At 36.3% G+C, this 12,789-nt stretch overlaps 1 protein-coding gene across 2 annotated transcripts in view; it reads right to left on the reverse strand.

The window, feature by feature from the left end:
- The window catches only part of LOC139143323 (ectoine dioxygenase-like), a 29,461-nt gene extending 17,026 nt beyond the window's left edge, over positions 1 to 12,435 (reverse strand). The window contains exons 1-2 of one of the 2 annotated variants that reach the window (XM_070713557.1): positions 12,249 to 12,398; positions 8,359 to 8,440 (exon numbers count right to left, since the gene is read on the reverse strand). The gene's annotated coding sequence lies outside the window, so the exon portion shown is untranslated. Of the gene's footprint in view, positions 1 to 8,358; positions 8,441 to 12,248 lie in introns of both variants that reach the window. The other variant, XM_070713556.1, reaches the window with a different exon arrangement.
- Between the last annotated feature and the right edge of the window lie 354 nt (positions 12,436 to 12,789).

Consider the following 12,789-nt stretch of genomic DNA (forward strand, 5'->3'; position numbering starts at 1 on the left):
CCAGAGAAACTACTCTACAATTGAAAAAGAGTGTTTATCTTTGATATTAGCTTTACAGCATTTTGAAGTTTATGTTACTTCTTCAAATCAGCCAATAGTGGTTTATATTGATCACAACCCTCTTGTTTTTCTGCAGAAATTTAAAGGCAAAAATCAGAGATTGCTAAGATGGAGTTTAATGTTACAGGAGTTTAATCTTGACATTAGACATATCAAAGGCAGAGACAATTTAATTGCAGACTGTCTCTCTCGTATTTAGAGTTTATTGTTGTTCACTTTCAAGAAATTTTATTGTTGTTCACTTTCAAGAAATTTTACTTTAGAGTAAAACAAAATTTGAGTACTTAAATCCTTTTCAAGATTACATTTGTAAAAGAAAGATTTTTCTTTGAAAAATTTTCTTTTTTGAAGAGGGGGTGTGTTATGTAGGTCATTTCCCCCACACTCATCATGACCTGAGTTCAATTAGTCTAGAACATTCTCAAGGTCACTGCCCTTGATGACCTCACAACCTTGAATTCAATTAGTCATGTTTGGAATGTTCTGGAAAGTTGATTAGTTGTGTAAGGGAGATAATTTTAGAACAGTAATTAGCATGTCAATAAAAGTTCTAGATTGTTCTTATATGCCTTTATAAAAGGGACGTGCACAGCTTCCAGTCAGACTTTTGGGATCGTGTCTCTTGTGTGTTACTAAACTCCAGCAGTAGTCATTCTCAAGACCTTTCAAGACCTTCACTGCCAACGCTGGATTTATACTGTGGACTTTGTGCAGTTTCAAGCCTGCAAGCCAAAGGACTGTTCATTCATCCAACTGACTGTTACAACTCTGAGACTGGAGCTTTGCCGTCCCAGCTGAGATAAGTAGTCTGTACACTTTTAAAGCTTGTACTCTATCCCTGACTTAGCAATTAGTTTATTTTCGTAATAAATTTTGTTTAAACGTTAACTGCTGAGTTCACCCTTTTTGTTCGTTTTCTCTGCACGTAACAGTATGCTTATATGAATCGGAGATAGAGCTGTTGTAGGTGTTGTTTGGCATAGGTGTAACGCTTATATTTCTGTTTCATATGTATGTGATTAGACTACGTTCACAAATAATGGTGGTGAGGGACGGAGGAATTCGGGGTGGACTCGAAATTTTGAGGGTAGTAGAGGAGCATTTGAAAGTTTTGATGTGCCTATAGGGGACTTGAAAATGTTTTGGTTCCTTTTTACTTTTTGCGATTCCAAGGTTTCGAAGGCAATTCAATTAAAATCGAATAACAATTAAATGTGATCCGATTGTTCTAAAGTTAGTAATAATCAAACAAGATCTAGAATTACTTTTACTTTTTATTTTTAATTTATTATTTTATCTCGAAAAAATCCTGTATTTTGTATCGTATTGTTGTGGCATAATTGTTCTAAGGTATCGTAATGTTTCGCCTTTAACAAATCCTTGAATGTTGCCGTTTGATTGCATGAACTGGAATCTGGTATCTGTTGGTTGTGTGTGTGTTCTTCGAAAATGTTAATTTGTTGCATCGATGACCTTCACAGACAATGAGGTCTAAAGATGTGATTTTTTGAGAAGAGTTTTCGAAAATTTCAGAGTAGGATGCATCTTTTATGTTTGATATAAATGTATTAAGATCGTGTGGGGTTCCAATGAAAACCATCCATTGTCTCTGAATCTCAGTCAGAGCGATATTTGTTCTGTGTGTTGCTGAATTATTCTTATTTTGTATATATTTTATTCTTATTTTGCATAATGTGGGCATTATTCGTGTTTACTACACAATTTTATGAATATTAAAAATGAGTCAAGATATTCGCGATTTAAATAAAAATATTCGATAAGAATATTTTAGATACGTGTTAGGAATTCATAGTTCTATTCTACATGCCCATACCTTTCATTTGATATATCACTCGATAGTTTAAAAGCAAGTGAAGAGTACATAGCATTGGATTTTTATAATTTTATATCGCACTCATGCAAATTAGGTAACCGTGTGCATTATGCAAATTAGAGAATTACGGCTCTATTTTGCAGCTGCATATCGTCAATTTTCGTGAAGCAGAGGTAATAGGCTTTCAAGTGACGTATAATGTGGCTGTATGATGTAGTTTTATGTGTTAAAATCATTAAAATATCGATATTCAAAAGGGGAAATGTATTTTTTTCGATATAATTATGAAAAAATTCAATAAAATCATTTTAATATTTCTTTGGGTATCTATTTTGTATTCTACATGCAAATACCTTTCATTTGATATATCACTCGATTGTTTAAAGTATGCTTAGAGTAGTTAATAAATTCCTAATTTTATATCACATTTCTGTAATTTGCGTACCCATGTGAATTATGCAAATTGGAGCTACGGCCCTACTTGACAGCTCAACATTGTCAATTTTCTTGAGGTACAGACAAAAAGCTTTCAAATGACGTATAATGTGGCTGTATGATGTGGCTGTATGTATTAAAAGTTTTAAAATATTGTTATTCAAAAGGGGAAAATATTTTTTCAATATAGATATGAAAGTATTTCAGTATAATCAATTTAATTATCTCTTTGGATATCAAAGTTGTATTCTACATGCAAATACCTTTCATTTGATATATCACTCGATAGTTAAAAAGTATGTTTAGAATAGTTAACAGTAAATTTCTGATTTTACATCTCATTTATGTAAATTGGGTAGCCGTGTAAATTATGCAAATCGGGGGCTATGGCCCTACTTGACAGCGCAAAATTGTCCATTTTCATAAAGTAGAGATAATAAGCTTTCAAATGACGTATGATGTGGCTGTATGATGTGGCTGCATGTGTTAAAATTTTTAAAATATTGTTATTCAAAAGGGGAAAATAATTTTTTCACAATAAATATGGAAATATTTCAGTTAAATCAATTGAAATATCTTTTTGGATATCCATGTTGTATTTTACATACAAATACCTTTCATTTGATATATCACTCGATAGTTTAAAATTATGTTTAGAGTAGTTAACAATGAAATTTCTAATTTTATATCGCATTTATGCAAATTTGGTACCCGTGTTAATTATGCAAATTAGGGGGCTATGGCCCTACTTGGCAGCTCCACATCGTCAATTTTCTTGAAGTAGAGATAATAAGCTTTCAAATGATGTATGATGTGGCCGTATGTAAGGTGGGTACATTTAGTGTGAAAAATAGGTGAGTCTGCCGCTCGCCTATGTAGGGAGTAGAACAAGAACGCAGTTGTATAAACTGAACAAATATATTGTCAAAATTATCAAAGTTAATACAGCTACTGCCCTGCTACTGCCTACGGGCGGTGTCACTGCATACTATCAGTGACAGAGATAGCTCTGACTATTAAGTAGCTGAAGAAGAGTCCGGGTCATGTGACGCTCATGACAGTAAAACATACTTGTACACAAGATCAGGCCAGAAAGCAACGCATGGAAGACCAGGAGACTTGAAAGTTATCAGGAATTTTTGAATTCTGGCATATGAGAATAATCAAACATAGGGCCAATATCCCTGAAATTACTATAGACGTGGAGACAAAATTAAATATTTCCTGAGTGTGTGAAATTATCTCACTAAGGTTATGCTAAGGGACCTGTATACCAAATATCAAAGCTGTCTGACCAGCAGTTTTGAAGAAATAAGCGACCTAACAGCAATATAGTTCCACTGTGTTATGTAGAGAATAACTGTTTGTGACATGTGCTGATGAAGAAGGTGGATATCTTTGATAGCTCATTTTATGATGGCCTGACCAAAAATCGCAAAATTAGCTGCAAAAATACAAAATTGAAGAATTTCATTATAATTTTAATATATCACATTAAGATTAATCCTAAGAACCTGTATACCAAGTCTAACAGTTATCAGATGAGTAACTTATGAGAAACAAAGGTTTTGACCAAATATGGCAAAAATTGACCCAAAAGTACAAAAAGATTTTATCACAATTTCAATACATCATGCTAAGAGAACCCCTAGGAATATGTATACCTAAATATCAAATGTATCAGACAAGGAGTTTTTGAGAAACAATTTTTTTTTACCAAAAATACAAATTTGTAGATTTCATCATAATTTGAATACATCACATTTTGATCATCCCTTAGAGCTGTATACCAAATATCAAAGCTATAAGAAGAGTATTTTTTGTGAAAGAAAAATTGACAAAAATGATAAAAATTGCCTTAAAAAACAAATTTTGCATATTTCTACACAATTTGAACAAATCTAAGTAACATCATCCCTAGGGACCTGGATACCAAATATCAAAGGTGTCTGACCAGCGGTTATGAAGAAGATTTTTTACCAAAAATGGCTTTTTGAGCTAATTAACATATTTCAACAATATCAAAAAACGAAGAACAGATAGTTTGTCATAATAATATATTGCATCTACACAACAAATGTCACGTCTGTAACATACATACATACATACATACATACATACATACATACATACATACATACGCCGGACGCCTACCCATCCCAATAGCTTCTATGCACTATAGTCTATAGTAGCCAAAAATAAGCCCCCACCCCTAATTGTTATTTGTAAAATTCATAGTGTGTTTGAGTGGAGTGACTTACCGGATAGCAGCAACAAATTGTTGTATGTATATTACCAATAATGCCAGACAAAGGTCGAGCTAGACGCACACATATGTGCACAGCTGCAGTACAGTAGCTCGAGGTTTTGTCTGGGTATTTACGGTGGCCCCTACACGCCACGGAACTCTATTACTTTTGAATATAAACTCTAATTTTTCTTGACAATATCTTTAATATTTGTAAGAGATTTTATTTCTCCACGGCAAACTTTTAATTTTGTACGGGCAACTTTATCTTAACATTATCTTAACTTTAACTTCTCGAAAGTATTTTTAGTTTTAACCATAAACAAAATATGTTTCTCAAAAGTATTTTTATTTTGTAAAACAAAAGTAAAAATTTTTCAAGATAACAGACTCTCCTACACGTCATGGAAATTTATTACTTTTGAACATAAACTCATATTTCTGGGCAATATATTTAATGTTTGTAAGAAATTTCATTTCTCCACAGCAAACTTTTATTTCTGAACGGGGAAACTTTATTTTTGGGGTAAACTGTTTTTAAAAACTTTTAACAAAAATAACTTTAACTTTAAACAAAATATTTGTTTCTCAAAAGCGTTTTTTATTCGAAAAGAAGTAAAAATTGTTCACAGCAAGAGTTGAAGATTTTTGCTGAGCGCGAACTGAGTTACTTAAATGACATAACCATGTCTTTAGAGCAGAAAACTTAAATTCTTAAAGAAAAATTTTATTTTTCCAAGAGTAAAATAAATTTCTTTATGGCAAAAAGATTTTCTCAGAGCAGCAAATTGAAATGCAGAGAATAAAACTTTTTTTCTCAATGGCGAGAAATTATTTTCTGAAGACAACAAAACCAATTCTTTCAAGACATATTTTCTACATTTGAGTGTGGTTTAAGAATTTGGTAAAACTGAACTGAGAAAGAACGAAAAATGAAGGATGAAAAAGTCAAACTTACTTTTCTTCAGAGCGAAATTTATTTCTGAGAGGAGAAATATTTCATGTGAGGGCGCAATTACCTATAATGCATAGCAAACTCTTTCTAGCGAGAGTAAACATATTTTGGGGAAGAGTAAAACATTTTTCCGACGTGCAAAACTTTATTTTAACAGCGGCAGAAGTTAAAGTATCCCACCATGCGACACCCAAGTTTGATGACCCAGAGTCTCCGAGACAACCATGACTGACTTCATCGGCGATACAGGCACGCTAGCCCGGCCCAAGCTGCTGTACAGTAGCTCGAGGTTTTACCTGGGTATTTGGGTCGGACGGTTTGCCGTACTGTACTGCAGCTAGCCCGGCCCAACCCTGCCTGTGTACGATGCTGTGTGTTGGGGCCGTATAACGCCGGGAACACACAGCATCGTACGCAGGGCTATGGGCACGGGCACACAAACGAGTGACAACAGTTGCCACTTGTCTGAGTCCCAGAAGAACGGTTTTGTGTTTGAGTGATTCGTCCTGACTGCAGACGTTGTGCGACAGGATGGACCGCATTGGGTTACTTCAGTAGCTCTGCATGGGCTGTGTGTTACCGGCGTTATACAGCCTCCCACACATAACGCCGGTAACACACAGCCCGGCCATGCAGAGCTATTCCTTCATCAGTTGCTGTGTTGTTAATGTTATGTTGTGTGATAGCCATCTTTTCTATAAGCCAGATTCGTAATTGATAGAGTCTTCGACTGAAACTGAACCTGGCCCGCCAGATTTGACCACAGTCGAGCGTGGTTCAATACAGTAGACTGAGTAGTGTGGGTCCACAGCTGTGGTGTTTTCGGACGGGATATGCCTTTTACGGGCTGGTCGACTTTCACGTTTTTGACCCCGCAAACCACACGTGAAAGTCAAAACCAGTCCGCGACTGTGGTCAAATCTGGCGGGCTCGGTTCAGTTTCAGTTTCTGTAAATTACGAATCTGGCTTCTCCTCTTAGAAAAGATGAATATCACACACATTGGCTGTGTGTTACCAGTGTTACGTGGTGGGAGACTGTACAGCCCTGCCATGCATAGCCCTGCGTACAGGTCTGTGTGTTCCCGGCGTATAACGCTGGGAACACACAGACCTGTACGCAGGGCTATGCCATGCAGAGCTAATGAAGAACCCCAATGCGGTCCCGTCGCACACCGTCTGCCGTCAGGACGAATCACTCAAACGGGGACTCAGACAAGTGGCAACTGACCCGCGTGCCCGTAGCCCTGTGTACGATGTTGTGAGTTCCCGGCCTTATACGGCCCCAACACACAGCATCGTACGCAGGCAGGGTAGGGCCGGGCTGGCGTACCCGTATTGCCGATGAAGTCAGTCATGGTTGTCTCGGAGAGCAGATCGTCCATGTAGCCGACACGAACACGAACTGTCTGATACCGGCTGCCAACTCGGAGACTCTGGGTCATCAAACTTGGGTGTTGCATGGTGGGATACTCTAACTTCCGCCGCCGTAAAAATAGTTTTGCACGTCGGAAAAATGTTTTACTCTTCCCAAAAATATGTTTACTCTCGCTAGAAAGAGTTTGCTATGCATTATAGGTAATTGCGCCCTCACACGAAATATTTCTCCTCTCAGAAATAAATTTCGCTCTGAAGAAAAGTAAGTTTGACTTTTTCATCCTTCCTTTTTCGTTCTTTCCCAGTTCAGTTTTACCAAATTCCTAAACCACACTCATATGTAGAAAATATATCTTGAAGGAATTAGTTTTGTTGTCTTCAGAAAATAATTTCTCTCCATTGAGAAAAAAGTTTTATTCACTATATTTCAATTTGCTGCTCTGAGAAAATCTTTTTTCCATAAAGAAATTTATTTTACTCTTGGAAAAATAAAACTTTTTTTTACGAATTTAAGTTTTCTGCTCTAAAAACATAAGGTTATGTCATTTAAGTAACTCAGTTCGCGCACAGCAAAAATCTTCAACTCTTGCTGTGAACAATTTTTACTTCTTTTCGAAATAAAAAACGTTTTTGAGAAACAGATATTTTGTTCAAAGTTATTTTTTAAAAGTTTAAGTGTTTTTGTTAAAAGTTTTTAAAAATAGTTTACCCCAAAAATGAAGTTTCCCCGTTCAGAAATAAAAGGTTGCTGTGGAGAAATAAAATTTCTTACAAATATTAAATATATTGCCCAGAAATATGAGTTTATGTTCAAAAGTAATAAATTTCCATGACGTGTAGGGGAGTCTGTTATCTTGAAAAATTTTACGTTTGTTTTACAAAATAAAAAATACTTTTGAGAAACATATTTTCTTTATTGTTAAAACTAAAACTACTTTCGAGAAGTTAAAGTTAAGATAATGTTAAGATAAAGTTGCCCGTACAAAATTAAAAGTTTGCCGTGGAGAAATAAAATCTCTTACAAATATTAAAGATATTGTCAAGAAAAAGTAGAGTTTATATTCAAAAGTAGTAGAGTTTCGTGGCGTGTAGGGGCCACCGTAGGTATTTGAGTCGGACGGCAAAACTCTTGGCCTGGATAAGGCCTTTTGTGGAGGGACCTTGTCGATGAGACCTCACTAAAGCCTCTACAAAGCTGATCGCTTTTCGCAATTCATAGTGCTTTTCAGTGGAATGACTTACCGGATAGCAGCAACAATACTTTTTTATGTATACTAACAATAACGCCAGACACAAAGTCAGCTAGAGGCGTGCAGACATGCCCTAGCCTGTGTAAGGCCTTTCGTGGAGGGACCTTGGTCGATAAGACCCCCGGATGAGACCTCACTAAAGCCTTTACAAAGTTGATCGCTTTTCGTAAATTCATAGCGTGTTTCACTGGAATGACTTACCGAATAGCAGCAACAAATCCTTGTATGTACAATGTCGATAAGTCGAGCCAGACGCCGTGTCGATCTGAGCACTATCGAGCAACTGAAAAAAGTGGTGACGATGAAAGCCAATGAACCAGTGAAAGAAAGGAATGCGTTGCACAAAGTTACGCAACGAGCGAAACGAACTCAATAGTAAATTTACTTTTTCACTCGTTAGGCTGCAGTCACAAGTACTGATGAGGGGGGGCTGGAAGAATTCAGGGGGAATCGCAAATTTTATGGAGGAGTAGAGGGTGGACTTGAAAGTTTTGCTCTGCGTATGAGGATTGGGATCTGCAAATATTTTGGTTCCCGCTTATTTTTTATATTTTCAGACTCCATAGTTTGGTTGGAAATTCAACACAGAATGAATAACATATTTATGTTATTCAAAGGTCCCAATGTTAGCTATAATGAAACAAAGTCTGGAACCAGTTTGTTGCATTTCATGTATTTTATATCAAAGAAATCTTAAAATGTGTGAATGCCGTTCAATTTCCATACGAAAAACACCAAGTAGCCCTTGTTACCAGGCAGAAGCTGCAACAGTTGAATTTTTTTTTCAATATTTCTATGCAATGCTTCAAATGCAGTTTGTTTCTGTTTCCCTATGCTGAAAAACACTATAGTCAGTCAAAAAGCCTGTGTATGTAAACACTATTGGTGATAACGAATACTCAGTACACATACACAGGCTGTGTGGCACAGCTGAATACTACTAGACAGTTCAACATGCTGTAGGAAGTAGAACAAAAAAAACCAGTTGTATGAACTGAACCCCACTACTGCCTACGGGCAGTGTCACTGTCATTGCATACCGGTAGTCAGACAGAGATAACTCTGACTCCAATGTACATGTAGTTGAAAAAGAGTTTGGGTTGTATGACACTCATGACAGTGAAATATGTTTGTAAAGAAGATCAGGCCGGAGAGCAACACATGGAAGACCAGATGACTTGACTGTTATCAATAGAGAATGGCCATAAGGGACGATAGTAATCTGTTGCCCTATGGTACACAAAAAGACTGCATCTCCTTGAATGTAATTGAACAGTTTATTTCTATTCCTATATGGCTACCTATATTTGTTATTTTATAATGAATACGTAGTCCATAGAGTGCAACAATAATGTGAATAATCAACATCATTTTTTGTAGATATTTTTTTAGATCATGTTGAAATGCTTTAAACTTATTCACACAGCCTGACTATTAATATGCAGTCTTACTAGAATATGAAATGCAATTGACAGCGATATAATCGTACATAACACATATGTAGATTGTGTTGATAGGCTGAATACTGAATACTTCAACATCATAAGATGTAAAACAAGAGATTGGAGTTAACACAAGAAGAAAAACTACTAGAAGTATCAAAATATTATGTTTGTAATATTGTTTGCTTAAGGGTGTGTGGTCAGAAAATTAGGAATTTTCGAATTCCAGCATATTAGAATAAAGAAAAAAGATGGGGTCATCATGCTTGATTTTCTACAAACGCACGATGAGAGTCACAGTTTTGCACGAAAATCAAATTATATTGAACCATTCATTTCAAGTTCATGCAGTGAATGAAATGTTCACATTATCATCGTACAATAACACAAAAGTAAAATTTTGAACAGTAAAGATTCTAATTTAAATGAAAAAATACATGAATAAACGGAATCTTTTATTTCACCAAATTTGCCATTATTGCACCCAAAATTTCAGAGTTTTAATTGATGGAATATTTAAACCTTCCAGTATTGTCAGTTTTGTAAAACTTTTGAAGTATCATCTAGGTCGTATATATCTTGTACATTTTCTAAAAAATATTTCTTCAGTATGCCATTCTGTTCAGTTTTTCGCTATTGGGCAAAGTGTAGCCAGGAATTCACAATTTGCATACTCTCTCATGATCGTTATTTTGGATGCTCTGCAGTTGTTCCCATTTACCAGACCTGATTTGGATCAAATCAAGTCGGCTTAGACTGATAAATCCAAAAAGTCTACTGAGGCATTTAAAAAGCAATCAAATTAAGAACTTCCCCTATAGGAATATGGCTCTAAAATTGCTGACATTTCTAAACAATGTACAGAATATTCATGTGTGCGTCTAAAAAGTGTCGAACATCTGTGAACAGAACTGTCCAATATTTTTTCTGTGCCTACATCCCTTATAACCATGCCGCTATGTGAAAAATTTTGATCATATAGAGGGGGATTCGAAATTTTTGAGGGTATCGAAGGGGGGTCTGAAAAACAATGACTTAAATAACGATTCCTGCAGCCCCTCCCGCTCTCACTATTATTTGTGAAAGCAGTCATATGTCCAGGCACTGCGAATTTACATCACAACAGTTCTCAAAGTTAAATTATTTGGTTCTTTTGATTTCGGAGGGGGGGGCTGGAGGATCTTTTTGAAGATGTTGCTGGCAATTAATAGGAAACAAATTGTCTGCTTAGTGGACAGGGGAACAGATAGCCTCAAGGGAGGATATCAATTTGTTGTCATGTACCCTCAGACAGCAGATCGTAGTACTCCATGGAACTGTCGCCTACGGCGAGAAATTCTGGCCAAGGTTTCATAGATTGTTTGATAATTAATTCCTGCATAGAATATATGGTATGATGGGTTAGTGTAAATATACAAGCAGAAACCTGCGTATGCAAGGATGTGTGCTTTTATTCTGGTTATTTTGAAGTTGTTTACAAATGCATTACTGCTAAGCGTCAGATAATGCATTGTCAATGTTTGTCAAATTTAAGTTTCATATGTATAATATCTATGTTAAAGTTTAACGTTGTCTCTTGAACCGTTTTTATTGCAACTGTTAATGCCAATGACATATATGTCGTATATTTGATGACGCAAACTTTTCAGCATCAACTAAAATGTCAGTAACTATTTTTTGTGATATTAATTGCACACATGTAATTGCATTAACTCCAGTCTTCTGTCACACATGTTGACATTGACTTGAATTTTAAACAATGGAAATTGTAAAAGATATGACGAAACGCTTTCGACACCCTGGCAAGTCAAAAATAAACAGCATATATTACTCACAGCTAAAAATATGTATGATAAAATAAACATTACAAGACTTCTGGTTGCCAAATATAAATTTTTGGTTGCGTCTCTTTGTTTAAGTTAAGCTGCTTCGACCACGGTCAGTAGTTTCTTCAGAACAGCCGTAATTTTTGTAATTCTGGAAATGCACAAGGGATTTTTGGTATGCTGTGCATGGCAACAGACCCGTTGTGTGGGTCCGATACGCGGAGCAGCAGACGGGACAACAACTCCCTTTAAAGGGAGAGGGCTGTCCTGTCTTCGGCTGCGCGACTTCCTTTTTAAACAATTGCTCTTCCAAGAAATAGGCGATGAATGATATTCATATGTTGAGGAAATTCAGCTTTTGATGCGTGTTCATAGTTAACAGGGGGTGTTCCATCAGCGGCTGTGCAACACTCTTGTTGATATGCATTTCTTCTGCCCCAAAAATTGGCGATGAGTGTCGTTCAAATGCGCAGAAAATAAAGCACGGATGTTCATAGTTCACCATTTTTGGTGCTTTCTAATCAAATACTTCACTTCTTTCATGCAAAGCTGCTTTGGCTGCGATCATGAGTTTGCGGTTCCGCCGAAAAATTAAAATGTATATATGCGCACGGGATATGCTGTGCCACAGGCTCTAGAGTCAATGCAGGCGAACCGCTAGCCGCCACTTTAATTGTATCAGTGGCGGCTAGCGGTTCGCCTGCAGTGACTCTAGAGCCTGTGTGCTGTGCATAGCTACAGACCCATTCTAAGGGTCCCACAAGCGCAGCGGCAGACACGAAGATCCCATGCCTTTACCAAAATTACAAAAACCTATATTTACCGTATTTAGATGGTTAATAAGAAGTTCTTCGGCTCCTCAGCGAACAGGATACCATACAGATATCAATTAGGTGAAGACTTTCGAGGTACACTACTCGTCTCTTTACTGCTCAACGCTTTACGGGCAAGTACAATCATATGAATCACGTTGCTGATTGGTCATCTAATCGCACAAAAGACCCCCTAGCCTAAAGAAGTTAAAGGTAAATATTCTAGGGTAAATATTCTAGGGTACGTTGGCGATTGATGAAGCTTAAAACATAAATTCTCATTGTTGACAATACAAGTTCCTATTTGAGAAATATACACTTATTTATTTATTCATTTTTTTATTTATTTATTTGTTTGTTTATTCGTATTTATACCGGTTAACTCCCTCGGTCAAAATGTACTGATTTCAAGGGAGGATCAGTGTATTGTAATAAATAAAACTCAAAGTATATTAAAGGGAATAAAAGGCAAAATACAAAACATGATATTAAAATAAAATCACGTGGCAAACAAAAGGCGAGACATACACCAAAAAATCAACACTGCAAAAA

Source organism: Ptychodera flava, chromosome 11 (assembly GCF_041260155.1).
Source record: "Ptychodera flava strain L36383 chromosome 11, AS_Pfla_20210202, whole genome shotgun sequence".
In the NCBI taxonomy this organism is placed as follows: Eukaryota; Metazoa; Hemichordata; class Enteropneusta; family Ptychoderidae; genus Ptychodera; species Ptychodera flava.